Consider the following 18,777-nt stretch of genomic DNA (forward strand, 5'->3'; position numbering starts at 1 on the left):
ACACACACACACACACACACACACACACACCCCAGAGAATCATCCAGTCCAAAATGAACAGTGCTAACTTGAAAAGACTCTAGGAAGAAGAGCCTGGTTCATATCCCAGCTTTACTCCTTACGAGCTGTGTGATCGGGGGAGCGCATTCCTTGACATTGCTAAGCCTCCGTTTTCTTACCCTGAAGACACTGAGTGTTAGAGGACTTCCCTCTCAGAGTTGCTGTGAAGGATAGAGGACATAATGAAAGTCAAGGAGGGCTTAGTACAATGTCAGGCAACCAACTGCATGTCTCGCAGAGGCAGGTACTTATAAATATTTGTTGAATGAGGAAACAAGACTTATCACACTAGGCTAAGCACACAACAAAGAAACTTGGAGTATCAGTTATATTGCATTCCCAAGGGTGAATCGATACTGTCCGAAAGGCTCTGGATTCTGGTTGCCAGTTTTCAGCTTCTGACGCTTATGCCCCTGGAGGAATCAGGACCTGCCCTTCTATCTAACTGGAGTCAAAAGCAGAGGAACTCATTTCCTAACACCAAGCCCTTGTCCATTTGGTATTCTAACAGGGACTTTGGTAACTGCTTTTAGGAAGTTGATGGGGGCAAGAGCTCATCGAAACCAGCAAAGCCGTGGGCCGCAGAGCATCCAATGGTCTCTCTGCTGCCAACGTTGTCCTTGAAGCACTCACCAAGGCCCCAGTACCACACATACTTCCCCAGTGTTCGAAAGAAAAACTAACTCATAAGCAACCTGAGAAGACACCTGAGTCTTGAGGGAGTAGAAAGGGCATCTTATAAGGTTGTTCACTGTGATGTTATTTATCACAAAAGAAAAGTAATGGACACAACAGACACAGCCAACAAAAGAATTGATGAAGTAAATCATATCAGTAGCTATTCTGAAAACTATTTTTTACACAGGCCACTATTCATTACACATTTATGAATAAAACACATATTTATTATGATTTGAAATTTGTAAAAACAATTACAGAGATACAGAAACATGAATAAAAGATATACAAATAGAGGATAGGATGGCTAGACAGATAGAAACATAGATGATAAGAGACATGGACATATGTAAATAAACAAATGTATAGAGATTACTAGTAGTTATTTGGGGATGATGAAATAATGGGATTTGTATGTTCTTTTTTAGACTTTTTGGTATTTTCTAAATTTCCTACAAAATGAGCACGTTACTTTTACAATTGGGAAAGAAAGAATTGAGGCATAATTATTATGCTATTGGAAAAAGTCCTCCTGTGGACATGGAGTTGGAAAATGTGTATTTCCTCCTCATTTTCCAGAGGATACTGGGATGAGGTAAACAAGTGATCTCCGAGAGAGGAAGGGCGTGAGGAGGGAAGAGAGAGACAGTGAGGAAAACAATAAAGAAAAAAGCAACAAACAAACATAAAACCAAACCAAAGTGCATATGATCAAAATAAATGGATGCTAGTCTTTGCTGTCCTGGTTCCCGGCTGTGTGGCCCTCAGCAAAAAGTTCCTCCTCGTTGGGATTAAGAAGAGCACTGTTCACTTTGTCGTTAAGCTTGAAGGAGGATTTCGGAAATGCCAGGTAAACTGGGAAGTGCTGCCTACCACATAAATGTTCACTTATTAGGTTAGAAGTGTTATTTCTTGGACACAGTCTAATGAAGAAACCTGAGAACTGGGTTCAAATTCAGGCTCTGTCCTGTGTTAGGGATATGACCCTGACCCAGTCACTTCATTGCTTTAGGCCTCAGTTTCCCTATTTTAAAAATTTCATCATTATCGCCCAATTCACTAAATATGATATGTTCAAAGCCACTGTATATAAAAAGAACTATGTTCTTTAACTCAGCATACCTTAAATTTTTACTTTTAGGTCAAAGATGATATTTCTGAAATGAAGATCTACAGTGACTACATTTAATAGGCATGTTCAAAATCTTTACAATAAAAAAACACAAATATCATATACACGTGAACACATACAGTAAAATATATCATGTAAATGTTTCTAACCCCTTGATCGAATAATACCTGCAAATGTACTTTAGCACAAAGGCCCGGGGAGCTGCTGCATTGATTACAGATTGCATACAGAAAGTCGTAGGGTTTTACAATTCAAATTAAGGCAGATTATCTGAGATGTACACTGATAATCATGTGACTAGAACATGATATACAGAAAATCCAGGTAGTCTCTGAAAGCCTGGGACATCAAGGGGCAAAGTGTAGATGATCTCAGATGAGCTTTTTCCAAAGATGCCAGAAGGAAAAAGATAACAGGCAGGTGTTTATGGAACAAGCAGAATGAAATTTGTGTTTCTGATCATCAGATATGTTCTAGAATGCGGAGGTGGGAAAATGACAATGGCTTAGTCCCCATGTTTGCAGGCCTCCTCTTCACGGGAGGGCAAGAAGGCTGTCCCCAAAGATACTTCAGAAGCTCAAGAACAACTAAACAATGTGTCCTGCTGGCTCCAAACCAATGTGGAAATAAATCACAGCCACTTTGAACATTGTTATTAAATACTGTGAGACTCCAGGACACCCAGCACTCCTTCCACAGGGCCGCCTTTCCTAGCGAAATCTCCAGAAGCTCGTGGGTCATTTTTAGTGTTCAGAGTTGCCCTGGAAGCTCCCATCTCATTGTTGGGGCTGGAAGCCAGAAATATCCCTTGAGTAGAGGAATTGTCATGACCTCCAAAGCTAGTTCCTTCCAAGGCATCCCGGGGGGATGCATCTGAACCCCAAACTCCTGCTCTAAGCCATATTTTATTGGACCAGACACTGTGGTTCTCTTCAAGTAGAGACAGAGAACAATGTTGCCCACAGAAGCTACCTCCACATGCATACCACACCGACACCAGCCTGGGCTCCCAGGAGAGCTGCTTCTGAGAAGGTTTGGGCACTCACCTCCTCCTAGATGGCAATCTACATTGTCCTCGTAATGGCAGATTCTCCATGGGACTGGCCCACTGGCTGTCTCTCTATATCCCATGGTACTTGTATTTCAGGAGGCTCATCAGACTCTTCTTCCAGGAAGCCTTGGTCAGAGCCATCCTGGGCTGGCTTGCAGTGTACCAAGCACCATGCTAAGACAAGCAGTAAGTTTTAATAACTGAGCCTTGGGAGTAAGGTTGGGCTTTCGGTTCCTGCTTTCTCAAAGGATCCTGGAGCTGTGCTGTGCACATCTGCTCACCTGCACTCCTTCTCCCCCGACCCATCACAGGTCAGTGCTGTCTCGCACAGGAGAAGGTGCTGGCTTCACCTGACGTCCTCTCCAGGTAGATTCACAGGAGCTCTGCGTTCAGTGATCATGTGACAAGGATCAGGAATGTCAAAGAGGAATTTCAGCATCGCCTGCACTGAAATAATTAAGTCAGACCTCACAAGGAACAGCAGGTCCGGCAGAACGTTAAGTGTCAGGCAGCAAGAGAGCCCACACGCAGGGCACACAGCCTGGGACTGAACCAGAAGAAGGTGCGCCATTGAGGACTTAGCAAGGGGAGTAGCTCACGATGAGGCGAGAAATGACTATTTCTAGTCAGGTCCAACAACCTCCCTGAAGGAATCACAAAGTCGTTCTAAATATCTGGACTATAGAAATCCAAATTTCGTCTCCATCCTTTGGAGCTAAATTTCTGACGCCCCTTTCAACAAGATGAGAACTTACCACTTTGGTCGGAACCTGGCCTGGGCCTCACTGTGAAGGCTGAATGAGGATGACCAGAGCCGGGACCTTGGACACACTGGGAAGTGACCTTCCGACAATGTGTCAGGCCCAGGGGAAGGAAGAAAGAAAGCAGCCAGGGGGAGGCCTTGGGGCAGTAAAGAGATGGACATGGAGGCCATTCAAAGCAGGTGAGAGACTCAAGATGTGAGAAGACAGGCCTGAGGTTCAAGGTGGATCTGTTAAGGTCTGTGGTTACAGCCCACTGCCCCAGATGAGGGAGGATGCTACTGAAAGATGTGGAACTTTTTAGGGAACTACCATGCAGGTTTTCCCTCGACCATCCCTTGATTGACCTTACCATTCTCCTTTCAGGTAAACTGAAAAACAAAACCGTTACAGAGGGATACTCACTCTCCACTCTGGTGCATATTCATATTTCTTCTAGACCCTTCTCACAGGATCCCAGATAGGGAAATACCTTCAGACAAAACTTGGAACAAGACTCCTATCTTCACATAGTGGCCCAGCAGCACATAGGTAAGTCGCCTGAGACCCAGAGAAGTCAAGATTGTTTGTCTAAAAAATCTAATAACTGGCCGGGAGCGGTGGCTCACCCCTGTAATCCCAGCACTTTGAGAGGCTGAGGCAGGTGAATCATGAGGTCGGGAGTTCAAGACCAGCCTGGCCAACATGGTGAAACCCCATCTCTACTAAAAATACAAAAAAATTAACTGGGTATGGTGGCAGGTGCTTGTAATTCCAGCTACTCGGGAGGCTGAGGCAGGAGAATCCCTCGAACCCGGGAGGAGAAGGTTGCAGTGAGCCAAGATCACACCACTGCACTCTAGCCAGGGTGACAGTGTGAGATGCTATCTCAATTTTAAAAAAAAAAAAACAGGAAACAAAAAAAGGATATCTAATAACTCAGGTCTGCTAGGATAATTTTCCTTACACCACATGCCAGTGTTTCTTCCTCCCAGAAAATGTACCTGACCAACAATTAGACTGTAAAGAGCTACCTGAAACCCCTAGCCCTATTCTCTTATTTCTCATTGTATCCATTAAGGGGTTGAATCTGTGAAATCAAAATATCCTAGCATTAAGAGAAAGGGAAGGCAGATGTTAATCTCAACAAGATTTCAAGTAGTAAGTAGTCCCTAATAATCCCTAGGCTACATGCTTTAAAAGCTAGACATAAGTTCTCCGGCTCTTGGACTCCTTCACATTAAGGAAGTTTCTATCCCTAACTTCTCCAACTTCTCCCTTTCTAGGAAGAGTTGGAAGTCACCAATGGGATCAGGAAACCCACACCCACATCTAACACTTGCTTCTCTCCAACTCTTTGGAAAAAATCTTACACGTACAACTAATCCACGAAGACTTTTGATTTCCCTTCCCCGGGATAGAATTGGGATGTAGAAGACAAAGGGGACCAGTTCGTCTAACAGTCTATGAAATCCTGTAATTTGGAGATAAACTGGATGCTAATTTCTCCAAATTTTGGCTCCTGATAATCACAGCTAAATTTTGAAATGCAAAACTAAGCTATGACTAATGCTTTTCTCTCTGACTTTCTCTAATAAGAACACTGTTAGTAGAAGCAGGGGAGAAACATGGAAAGAAGGAATTTTAAAATCACAGAATTTTATTTCAAATACTACCCCCAATGCTCTTGTGTAGACTGCACTGTCATGAATTTTGTATTTTTGCGTGTTCTAATGATCTCCATAAATAGAAGTTGAGGAAGATTCTAATCTCCTTGAAATAAGGAGTTCCAGCAGAGAGATTTTGAGTCAGTCTGACCAAAAGTCAAGCTTCGGTTTCAACATTTGTGAGTTCTGTGGCCTTTGACTAATTGTTTACTCCAAACTACAATTTCCACAACCGTAGAATGAGTCATAATTGATTTTGCATTTTTATGAAGATTAGAGATAATATATTCAATGCATTGATGTGTAGGTAGATTGATAATCACTAGTCTTCTTCTTTCTCATGTTTTATGAATTCCCTGAAGACTCAAACCTAGTCTCATCATTCACCTCTTGAGACCCTAAAGAAACATTCTTACTGGATTTGTTGGTGGTGCTTTTCTTCTTAGATTGTATTGTGCCTGAAAAACTCCAGACTTGACAAATTCACCTAAACCTGCTGAGCACAATTTTTTACCAAATGTCCTTTTGATGACACTGTTACAGAAAACATGGTCTGTTCAGTTTCAAGGGGTAAAATGTGTCCCTTTCAATAAGAAGAACTGTCTGAGGCCCTTTCTAGGACTGGCTCTGCATGTGTTGAATGATCCACACCAATAACAGGATCTGGTTAAAGCAGGTCTCCTCCACTTCTGTGGAAGAAACCCACCCACTACCCTTGTCATTCAGCATCTGTTCTCTAAGTCAGGGTAGAGAACTGTTACTCCATGGGGACGGTCACAATACTTCTCCCAGCCTCCCTGCTGCGGGACCCTCCATTGTGCCCCACTAAATGCTAACAGACTCAGATTTCTGTCAACACTGTCCTTACTCTCATGTAGTTCACCTGCTCCCCAGGACCCAGGAAGTAACAGCCTAGCTCTCGAGCTAGACACTGAAAGCCAACACCTGTTCACAACTCATCCTAACTCAAGTTCCTACTATTTCCCCTTCTGGCAGCTTACACTCTTGCCCCAATCCTTAGCTCAGGCTCAACATTTCCTTTCTTTTCATTCTGGATTCGAATCCTAATAAAAGATGAAGATGCAGTTCAAACGCCTCTTCTCCTTGAAGCCTGGCTTTCCTCTACAGTTCTAAATAGGCCACTCTCTTCTTCCCTTCCACAGAAATGGGCTCAACCTGTCTGTGGCCCTGGTCACTACGTGTCTAACAACACAGTGGACTCACACTTCCATCGTCTCAACCCCGATGGTCTGGAAGGAGCTGAAGGTAGATTTCATGTATGAGTCTGTGGCCCTGCTGGGATCACATGGCATCCTGAAAGACTGTTGGATGTTTAACATTATAGGCATTGGGACAAATGCCTATAACAAATCCAAAACCAAACCATTCTGATTTATTTTTAAATTAATTTTCCAGTGTATATATACCATGAGTATAGTAACAGATATTCCTTGTATATTCTAAAATGTATACTCATTAACTATATGTAAATTCAATTGTTTTTAAATTGTTTCCTGCCCCAGTCCCTCAATATCATGTCATTCTTGGCCATTCCTAAAGGCCCGCCCTCACCCCATTAACCAGAGGTTAAAGGTCAAGGACAAGGTGAGGATTTCTGCCGCATACATTACTTCATAATTTATATTTCTTGGTAACAATTTAAAGTGGTTTTTATCTTACATAATGAAACGGATGTAAATATTAAAACTCCCACAGAATCAAAGCAGCTTTGTCTTCAAAAACACATCCACCAAGAACTCTTTAATTCGGAACTTAGGTTACACAGTAAGTGATTAAATGATAATAACTAATATTTCTTATTCTTCATCTTAACCATTTTCACGGAGGCTTAATTTGATGGTACCTTGGGGTGCCTTGTTGGTATCTTAAACTATTTCTCTAGCTACTATAGAATGAGCATTAATCATGGAATCAAAGCTTGTGGTAAGCTTTATAATTCATCAGTGGTGCTTTTCCCTAGGAATTCAGCTAAGAAAGGATATTTAGTGAATGAATTAACCTGTTCTCACACTAGTATAAAGACATACCTGAGACTGGGTAATTTATAAAGAAAAGAAGTTTAATTGACTCACGGTTCTGCAGGCTGTACAGGAAGCATAGAAGTTTCTGCTTCAGTGGTGGCCTCAGGGAGCTTCCAATCGTGGTGGAAGGCAAAGAGGGAGCAGGTGTTTTACATAGAGGAGCTTCCAATCATGGTGGAAGGCAAAGAGGGAGCAGGTGTTTTACATAGAGGAGCTTCCAAGCATGGTGGAAGGCAAAGAGGGAGCAGGTGTTTTACATAGAGGAGCAGGAGCAAGAGAGAGCAGGGAGGGGCCACACGCTTTTAAACAACCAGATCTCACGGGAACTCACTATCACCAGAACAGCACCAAGAGGAAAATCCACCCCCAAAATCGCCTCCCACCAGCCTCCAACTTTAACACGGGGGATTACAATTCCATACGAGATTTGGGCAGGGACACAGATCCAAACCATGTCAGTGAGGAATAATGACTCATTTGTGCAGAGTAAACAGGCTTCGTTACAAGTTCTGCTACATTGAACTTCAACCGGTTTTGATGGTATGACTGTTCCCACTGGAAACGAAGTCTGTTCCAGGTTCTTGGCCCAAATCTTACAATTAACAAGTTGTAGAAATGATATTTGAATCCAGGTCTGTCATTCCTCTGCTTTTCCTATGACCCTGGTTGGCCTTCCTAATTAAAGCCATAAATCTGAGTATGTCAGGGAAGTTGCTTTACTTCTGAAGTCTAATCTGTTTCTTGCACTGTTTCTGCATTCTTCCCTCAACCTTGTTAAGGGGAACAGAAAGACTTCTGCCTACTCCAGTGTATCTCTGATGAGAAGTGAGAACTTTGCTCCAATCCTCTCTGAAATGAGAATACTCCAGCCAGTGTGCACGTGCAGTTACACTGTGGAGAGATCATCCCAGCTCCCTCACGGTGTGAAAAGCAATTTCACACAGGCCTGTCTCCACGCAGCCTGCTCCATGGATTAGCCAGAGAGAAAACACCTGCCTGCTCGTCCCGTGCGGCCAGCGGTCATCAGACACAAAATGGGTGCGATCCACTCGAAGCCGTGTGAGGAATCCAGCTGCCCCTGGAAAACCTGTTTGCAAATGGTCACCTGCTTTGCATTGTCCACTTGGTGAGTTTTCTGCATCTGCTCTTTAAATACGACCAACACATATAGCAGCATCATTTTGTAAAACACCGTAAGAAAAGATGAAGAAGCGATTGCCCGCCCTACCTCTGCTGCTCCAGGCCCGCTGCCTTGGGCTGGGATCCGGAGAGGTGGTGATGAGACCTTACCTTCCTTCTCCCCAGCCACACGTCCTCCCCCACCTGACCATCCGAATCCCATCTACCGAGGATGAATGGGACCCAAGAGGCATATTTCTAAAGTGCTGCTAAAAGAGGTATTTATAATGGATGGAATTTTCATAATTGCTCTATGTAGGTCTGTTTAAGATATGAAAAAGCTGTTTGAGTTTCATTTGGCGACAGAAGCTAGAGCAATAGAAACCCTCTTAGGTCACTTCATCTATCCCTCTGCCAGCACCTCTTGTATATTGGTCTTTTTAAATGAAACAAGTGGCTGCTACCGCCCGGGAAACTCATTCCGCTGTCTAATAAAGTGCCACGGGGAAAAATGTTCCCTAGTTTCCAACTGAAATGCCCCTCTTCCAACTTGATTCTTCACTAACTCACTCTCAGTCAAAGGAGATTTCCCCATAAAATGATTTTTCCTTACCGCACACATGTCTGACACTTTAGGGCAAAACTTCAGCTGAGCCTGGCAGGACCGGGGGGTGGGGGAGGGGGGCGCAGGCAGAAGGTGCTGCTCCAACTGCCACCGATCTGGCAGAGTGGCTGCAATACCAGGGATGTGGCCTGGCAAGGCAGCATCACCTGAGGACAGACTCGTTCCCAGCAAGGACTCCTCCAAGGAAACTAGGCTTGTTTTTCTGAAAATTAACTCTGAAATAAAGGGTCTTGCACGTGTCTAAGGTTTTACTCCCCAGCATGTTGGCTGGGGCCTGGATGCATCCACATCCGCTGGTGCTTGTTAGAAATGTAGACTCCACCGGGCACGGCAGCTCAGCCTGTAATCTCAGCACTTTGGGAGGCCAAGGGACGTGGATTACCTCAGGTCAGGAGTTCAAGACCAGCCTGGCCAATATGGCAAAACCCTGTCTCCACTAAAAATACAAAAATTTGCTGGCTGTGGTGGCGGGTGCCTGTAATCCCAGCTACTCAGGAGGGTGAGGCAGGAGAAACACTTCAACCCAGGAGGTGGAGGTTGCAGTGAGCTGAGATCGCACCACCGCACTCCAGCGTGGGTGACAGAGCCAGACTCCTTATCAGGGGGAAAAAAAAAAAAAGGAGAGAAAGAAATGTGGACTCTCAGGTCCCACCTCACAACTACTGAATCTGAATCTGCATTTTATCCTGATTGGAGTGGAATCACTTGGGGAGCTTTAGAAATTCTGGATGTCTGAACCCCCCTGCCAGAAATTCTCATTTAATTGGTGTGGCATGTGGCTATGCATGGGGATTTTTAAAAGCTCTAATATTCAGCAAAGTGTGAATATAAAGCAAACTGCTTTAAGACACACCTTCACCTTGCAAAGTTCCTCTAGTTCCCACCAACAGCATCAACCTCCTTGAGCTCACACTGGATGCACCCTGCTGAACACCCCTGGCCTTAGCCCACTTTGCACGAGGAAGCACAGTGGAGGCTGCTGGGGGCTCCAGCCTGGCCCTGCCTTTTAGAGCTGTGCCGCCTTGGCAAGCTTCCTAACTCACAGAGGCACACTTACCTTTTAAATTAGATTAATAGTATCACCTGTCTTTCCAGGCTGGAGTGAGGGTGAAATGAGAAATGCAAAAATATGACAGGCTGGACAAACCCTCTTACCTCTCCTCTGCCTTAAGAACTATTGAACTCACACTCAAAACAAAATCCGTAAACCAAAATTGTCCCAAAAGAGAAGGAGGAGGGATTGACTGTCAGCCAGTATAGAACTTCAGTCAACTTCTGAAAGATGACATGGCTGGACACTCATCGACAATTGAACCATCAGACGAAACTGATGTGGAGAATACCCACAGGGAGATGGTGGGATGCAACCTCATCCTCCCAGAACATCCTCCTGGAGGTGCCGGGCTGAGGGTCCACAGGACCAGGAGGGGCATGAGAAGTGGAACTGGATATTAACGACAGAGCCCACCTCCTCACCCAGCCTGCCAGGGAGAAGCTGTCAGAGTGGGTTCACTTGGCCTCCCAATCTCTTCTCATGTGGATGATCAGTCGGATTGCCATGTCTCATGCTGGTACCTGTTGTTGGACTTGTCATGCAATTCTGAGACCCTCATCTGTTTCCCACTATATAGTGACCTCCTGGAGAACATGATAAAGCTGTTGTCATCCTGCTAAGCCCACATCTCCATAGTCCACTCACATAATGTGTGTTGAAGCAAAGTGATTTTTCTAATTTGTCTTTCATCCCCACTCACAGCCTGGAAGCTTTACTCCTGCCCAGTACATAAAGCATGCGAAATTGGGGCTGCTTTTTCTCAAACAGCTAGCTTCCACACTCTTCTTCTGGCTCTACTATTCATACGTGCCATCCCTACATGCCAGAAATCCTACTTTTTAGCCATGCCAAATACAAAAACTCAAAGTAAAGGGGTATTTTGCAAATATCCAAACCATGGCATAAGGGAATAGCTAGCCAGTCATTTCCCACAAGGTGGCATTTTCTTTGTAAATTATCCTCTATCCTTAGTTTGCTCCTTCCTGGTTTAGAAACCTTAATTTATCATCATCAAAATAGAAAGGCTGTATCTTTTGTGACAGTCTCACATTAACCAAGCAAGCAAGACTGATTTATAAACTAGATGCCAATCCATGGCTGATCTACCCACCTTTTATGTGCCAATTCTGCCTCTGGATATATTAATGCAGTCAATTAATGAATTCACTCAAGTTCAAGCTAAGATTGGCAAAGTGGGAGCCATTCTGATCTGTGAATGTGCTCTTGACTGTCTGCAGCTCCTGACCTGTGCCGATTTCATGAGACAGTACTATAGAGTCATGCACCAAACATAACACGTTTTGGCCAATAATGCATCACATACAATCTTATGGGGCAGTCGTCCATAGTACTGCACCTTTACTGTACCTTTTCTATGTTTAGATACACAAATACTTTCCATCGTGTTACAATTGCCGACAGTATTCAGTACAGTAACATGCTGAACAGGTTTACAGCCCAGGAGCAGCAGGCTATGCCACACGGCCTAGGTATACACTAGGCCATACCATTTAAGTTTATGTAAGTGCATGCCATGATAAAATCAAAGAGAGAGGCATTTCTCAGACGGTATCCCTGTCATTAAGTGATGCACAACTGTAATTCTACTGCTAGACTTTTCGACCGGGAAAGAAACACGTTGCTGTAGTCCTCAAGCACCAAATTAATTGCTATACTCTAAATGGCTTATTCTGTATTTTTACACTCATTTTCTTCTACTGGAATGCACTTTCCATACTTACCTATTTGACATATATTTACTTGTATTTTCGCTTCCAGCCCAAATGTTACTCCTCTCATACGTGTTTCTTCAATCCCATAGGCAGCTCCTGGGAACATCCATTACACTTTGCTCGGGTTCCCATGTGAGAACTTATTCTGTGAAAGATGTCAGAGTGCATTGAGTTCTAAAGCAGTAGAAATAAACAAAGCACCATCCCTGATCTCAAAGAACCAACAGATTAGTGGAGGAGATAGAAATTTAGATGTATGATTTTATCTAGCTTTGGTCTCTGGAAACCGTTGAATAAGAAAACCTCTATTTTATGTCCAATTATACTTAAAGTCAGAGTATGCAGTTGCAAGGCAAATAAACTGAGTGCGGCTGAGTTAGACATAAAGAGATTGTATTAAAATGTTGCAGATTACTTTGCAAAATCACTGAGAGGGGTTGAGCAGCACATTTACAGGTGGTTCACTGGGAACAATGCCCCTAAATCAGGCCACAGAACTGGTCTGCTGAAGACAGCCCTGTGGCCCAGCAGCAGGCTGCATCTTGCACCTCAGTGCCACTTACCTGGTTCCTGTATGGTGGCACCAGCACCACTTCCCAAGTAAGCAACTGGGCTACAACCACCACAGCCACACCATGGCCACACCACAGAATCTCTGTCATCTCTGCCCCATTGAGGACTTACAGCCCACAGCATATTTGTCTGATGGTGAGTGCCACGTCTGTTGCCAAGGTGCATGGGAGGTTGTCAAGGCCAACTACCTGGCATTTGAAATTTCCGTGATGGGAGGTGGCTTCTGTGTCCCATCAAGGCTCCCAGGGCCCCCCAAAAGTAGCAAAGGTCTTGAAACAGAGAAGATATGCTCAGGTGCTGGCAGTCAAAAATGTGAGATGGATTCATTACAATAAATGCCTTGTTGAGAAAGCAGGAAGTTTGGAGGAAGCTCTTAGCAATAGCCTAGGCCAATGTCTACCTGATGGCAAGAGCTCCATCCCTTAGATTGGCGGAAAAAAAGTGAACAGGGAGAATGCAGAGACTCTATCTTTCTCCTTTTCTTTAAAAGGAACTTAACTAGAAATGCACATAGAAGTAAGTAAAGGTTACTGATGAACCTTTAGAAAGTATTTATTATAAGAACCTTTCTGAAACACTTCGAAAGTACTTTATCCAACTACTTGGCCTTACAGATTAAATTGGTGCCTTGAAAGTCTAGGGTCATACCTTCAGGGATGCATGGCTGGTTAGGGGTCAAACCCAAATTAGAACCTAAATCTCCAGCTTTCTATCCAGTTATCTTTCTACTAATTAGTTTTTTAAAAAAATGTACACTCTCTAAATTACCTCTGAAAGATTCTTGGCACAATATAGATTCCTAGGCAGGTTGGACTATGGTTGGTCAAAATGGCATCAAGTCTGTTCCATAATAGCTACATTTAACTATCAGACTCTAAAATAGGTAATTAACTATTTCCCAGGAAATTTCTAAGATCCTCCAGGACATCGTTTTTATAAGACAAAAGGTAAGAGTTTAGGTTAATTTCACTTCCCATACGTGTAAGTTTAGAACTTGAAAAATTTTGCTTTGCTCTGGCCTAACAGAGATCTGCATACTCTGGTTGGTTGATTAGTACATTTGAGGGGTTCATTCTGGTTGAGGGTAAGATATAAAAAGCATGTGTGGGACAGTTTTCTAGCAACTAATACTATACACAGACTGTTCAGGTGATAGAATGTTGCATCTGAAGACAGCATTAGATATTCAGCTTTCAATCTCTCCTTATTAGCTCTTTAAAATCCAAGCTGTTAAACAGCAGCTGAAGCTTTATGTTCGGCCACTGCAGCCAAGACCACACAGAACTGGGACGGGCATATGTGCAATCCTGGGGAGGGATGCTGTGGGCAGGGGCCGGGCTCTGCCGCATCGGTCACACTCCAAGTCTGTAACTTCTGCTTGTTTTACAGGACCCTGAGCATCAAAAGGAGCTACCTCTGTGTAATTCAGAATGGCAGAGCCTCATGGGAGGGGATTGGAGAGAAAGAAACAAATGGTTTCCAATGACTAAGAGCCAAAATGAGGAAAAGGCTTTCCTCAACTCTGCAGAAGGACAGAAAGTTTCAGCGGGGAAGCAAACTTCTCCAAGCTTTGGAAGTCATCCCATGATACTGTGGATGTTCCGTGGGAAATTCCCTTGGAACTGTTTCAAAACCAAATTTCCCACTGTTTCTCTAAACCAATACTTTCTCCAGGATACTTCCTCAGTGGCTGCAGCCACCTCCCATCCAGCCTCCTTTGCTAGTGTAGGGTGAACATTAAAAGTTATGCTATTCAGACTGATAGAAACACTGACTATAGCTATTTCTAATTCCTAGAGACTTGACATTTCTTGGAGTCTATAATTCTTTTGCTTAGCAAAATACCTTACTGTCCTATTTTCTAAGTTGAAATCCCCAAGACTTACACTGGAAAAGAAGAGATGAATTACTCAACAATACAAAAAGAGAGGATGCCAAGTAGTCTTGGTACCCAAAGAGGGAGTACAATGCCTGGAAAAGGAAAACCGGAGAAGACAGGAACAGATAATGAGTCATGAAGCACATTTTTGTAGATAGTAGTGAAGCCAGAGGTACAAATTATCATGACTAACCATCAGAAAGAGTTGTGCTAATAGCCCTGTGGCATTCTGAGACAAAGCAGGGTCTCTTGGGGACAGACACGAGCCTGGAGCCAAGACAGCATCTGGACAAGGAGGGCAAATCTCCCAATTCGAAAGAGGCAGGTAGGTAAAAGTTCGCCAGAGACTTTACTTGCCTCTGTGAATGAAGCAGACACAGTCATTCTAGGTGGATGGATCTGATTGGAGGGACTGAGAGGACCACAGGGTGGGGCGCAAGACTTCTGAGTGGCATCTGTTATTACAGTCATGAGCAGCATCTGACTCTGATTGGCACATCCATATCCTGCTGTCAGAGTTTCTAAACCTGGGAATATCCACTGGACTTCCTTTGCCTCATCCTGTTTGCTGTGGAGTCCGATCTCCATCCAGATGGCACTGGCATGTGCAGATAGAGTTGTACATTTTTCTTGGGAAGAGTGATAGTTATTGAATCCTTCTCAGAAAAGCTCCATGGGTAGAGCATAGGTACAAAAATGGAATGCTAGTCAAAGAAGTATGTAAAATGTTCAAAGAAAATTTCTAGGCTCTGGACTGTGTTATTTCCTAGAGCTATTGTCTAATTTTCAAAAGGTTCAAAAACACAACTCTCACACAAATATGAACATAATGTCCAAGTTCTATTCAGTCATTAATTAGTAAGGAAGCCGCTAAGATGTTAATACGGATTCAAAGGAGAATTTGAGGAGCTGGATATTTATGGACAGTTTAATATGAGAACATTAGGAAAAGACTGCTTAGGTGAGAGACACGATTGATATTTTACAAGGTCATAAGCCATATTTGGGAGGAGGTTTCCCCCAGTGGATGGTAATTATTTGCATCTCTACCAGATGAAAATCTATAAGTTAACTTTGCCCCTAACAAAGCTGTCAAATAGCTCGGTCAACAAAAAGTCAATCAAAGATGCAAAACCAGCTCTGCACTGAGAAAATACTTACTAATCTTTGCCTATTTTCTAACTTCAGATAACTTTTCTGATATTAGAAAGCTCTCAGACAGCTCCTCTTAGGATTCTCAGGCAGAACTATATTAGCATGAACTACAAAAGACAGTTCACGGATCCTATTAATTTCTCAATATACCTTAAAATAAGGGTAAGATGAGGGAATAAATGTCTCAGTGAATGAGGCTCCAAGAAGAGCCTAGACAACATTTGGCCAAATTAAAAGAACAGACTGCTCAGTGGCACGTGTGTGAAAGGATATTTCTTCCCCTTCTGTCGCATATGGAAAGACTTCTTAGAGTACAAACTCCCATAGGAATGCACTCTTTTGCTAGTTCTCTAGTGGATGAAGAGTAAAGCTGATATTTTTTCCATATAAGATGAGTACGCTAAGCTACACATCTAGAGGAAATTGCCCTATTCATATATTTTTGTTTTCTTTTTCTGAGCTTGCCCAAAGGAATTTGGCAGTCTGTCATCAAAAAGGAAGAAAGTATTGGGTTCTAAAATGCTAGTTTCTGTTTCTTTTTTCATTTTTTAAAATAATGTTGTTTTACTATCTTACCCTTCAGAGAAGAGTGTTTTCTCAAACACAGGTGATATGGTTTGGCTGTGTGTCCTCATCCAAATCTCACGTTGAATTGTAATCCCCATGTGTCAGGGGAGGAACCTGATGAAAGGAGATTGAATATTGGGGGGCAGATTTCCCCCTTGCTGTTCTCGTGATAGTGAGTGAGTTCTCACAAGATGGTTTAAAAGTGTGGCACATTCCCCCCTTGCTTTCTCTGTCTCCTGCCACCATATAAGACACCTCTTGCTTTCCTTTCACCTTCCGCCATAATTGTTTCCTGAGGCCTCCCCAGCCATGCGGAACTCTGAGTCAATTAAACCTCTTTCCTCTATAAATTACCCAGTCTTAGGTAGTTCTTTCCAGCAGTGTGAAAACAGACTAATACATCAGGTATCAGCATAATCTTTCATTTCAGGAGACTATTTTAGCAGTTTCATTTGTAGCTAGTCCTCCTGCACTGAAATCTTAAGTAGACCTATATAATGGCCATGCATGAAGAACTCTTTTATATGACAATGAGTGGCCAACTGGGTGCTGAATGGACACCTGCACCTACCCCACCTGGGGGAAGTTCGTCAGTCCACAGCTCTGGCGACCTAGCAGAATCTATGCTCTGCTCAGCTTAGCCCAAGATCATCCAGACCTGAGTCCCACTTCCATGAGTAACAAAGCCAGCCTCAGTGACCAAATCCACCCAGGGAGCTCTAAGAGTTCTCAAAGCTTGTTTGCTTGCTGGATGAGCAGTAAACAGGTGTTACAGCAGCTTCCTATGAGCGGTCAGTGCCCCCATCCTGGACTTGACCAACTTTGTGATCTGATCTGGCTCACCAAACAATCTGAAACTTTTATACTTCATTCCCTTTCCTGCTCTAGGAATGAGAATCACTGAATACATCAGCCAAATATCTGTATAGCCAGACTTTTCAGTATAACAAGGTTTCCAAGTCCCAGTCACATTTAGATCAAGGCGCATAACGCAACAGATTTCTAGGTCTAACTCAAGAATTTTGATGATCTATTACGGTTTGTCATAATGAGATTTAGCCTTTACTATAATTTAGGGCAAGAAACACTGAATTGGAATCTTAAGTCCAAAATTGTTGTGTAGAGGAAGCTCTCTCCAATCACTTTATAGAATGCATTGATTGCTGGAAATATCATCTTACTCATTCCATGTGTTTCTAGATTTCAGTTTTCTAAGTGCCATAAGCCTACCTAATTTTACCATGGGGCATCTGTAGATATATTTCTACCAAGGAATAAAAACTTCCATAAATCTATCCTGTGAGCTGTAGATGCCATTATAGCTTGAGGGTTTTTTTTCCGCTTTTCCCAAGCAAGTTAATAATATTTAAATGGTTTAAATGACCATTTTCCTGTTTCCAAGCAGAAAATCAGAACTTATTTGTGTATTATGGTAAAATACAGGCAAATAATGCCTTAGCCTGGCATCTCTCAATCCTCCACTTAAATGAAAACTGATACCTTCAAGGTCATAAAACATCTCCCTCGAGAGAAACAAACCAAGAAGCCCTAATGATGCCCGTTCAGAAGGCAGGACCTTGGTCAGGGCATGAAGACTCGAAAAATCAAATCAATACGGCTGCCAGAGTAATACAGAAAGTGGGCCGAAGAGAAGTGCCGGCTGAACTCCTCTGTCGGGGATTATACGAGCAGTTTTGTGACCATTTTAAACATTTCTCACATACTTTTGGCTTTGTGGAAACACATCCCCTCTCTTTATATTCACATCTGTTTCCCATGTTAGAATATAAACATATTTAAGAAGTATACAGACATCCTTTTCTATACTTCCATGTATTTAAGATTTGAATGCATTCAGTTGCAGGCACCAACTGTACTTTAGAAAGGCACTGTTGATTCTTTTTTGGTGAAAAGTATGCACATTAGTGTTTCCTAAGAAGAATGTGCGAGAAGGAATGTATGAAATGAGCCTTTCTCTTGCCATGTGGGGCTCAGAGTAATAGTAAACATGTTGTCACTTTTAGTCAAAAAACAAAAACATATGAGAGATGATGGTGAAGGGATGACTTCAGAATGTGTTATCTGAGGTTTCTATTTTATCCCCCACTCCTATACACACGTGCATGGGCATGTGTGGGTGCGTGTGTGTGCACGCACGCGCGCGCACACACACACCCACACACTTGAGTTGCATGTGCAAAGCTGCAGAGAAAAGTTTGGGAGATTGGGATGGTGGGTCTTTGGAATCCAGGAAATGAGGGCTGGGGATTCTGGAAGTCTGTGGGATCCACGTGAGCCTTTCCTGAGAGTCAGGGAGGAATGTGATCTTGCTTGACAGAGCCAGACATAAGGGCCTCTGTTGGACACCGGCTTTGGCTGCAGACTGTCCACAAGTGATGCTGAAAGAAGGCCGGGATGTCTGTAGGACATGCTTAGACTAGTTGACCCGAGAAGTGTTTTGGTATAATTAAGGAAAAAGACCATGGCACAAAGAGAAAGGAGGTGTTTTTCATGAAATGTTAGCAAAGCTGAGAATGGCTGGAGAGGGACAGGGCAGTGTGGAGAGGCCAGCAGGGTACTGGGGAGATGGGAGACGTTTACATGGAGGCTGTGAAAGGGAGCTTAGATGGGGAGCTCCTGGATGCTGTGTAAACCCCAAGTCCTGTCAAGATACACATCACCAAGTCAGTGACTGCTGTGGA

The 18,777-nt window shown here is 43.3% G+C and overlaps 1 long non-coding RNA gene across 1 annotated transcript in view; it reads right to left on the reverse strand.

The window, feature by feature from the left end:
- LOC112604984 overlaps nucleotides 1–18,777 on the reverse strand; it is a 61,352-nt gene that overhangs the window by 38,175 nt on the left and 4,400 nt on the right. The window contains exon 3 of the long non-coding RNA XR_003115317.1: nucleotides 11,911–12,046. This is a non-coding gene — a long non-coding RNA (uncharacterized LOC112604984). The remainder of the gene's footprint in view (nucleotides 1–11,910; nucleotides 12,047–18,777) is intronic.

The sequence above is a fragment of the Theropithecus gelada genome, chromosome 13 (genome assembly GCF_003255815.1).
Source record: "Theropithecus gelada isolate Dixy chromosome 13, Tgel_1.0, whole genome shotgun sequence".
Lineage (NCBI taxonomy): Eukaryota > Metazoa > Chordata > Mammalia > Primates > Cercopithecidae > Theropithecus > Theropithecus gelada.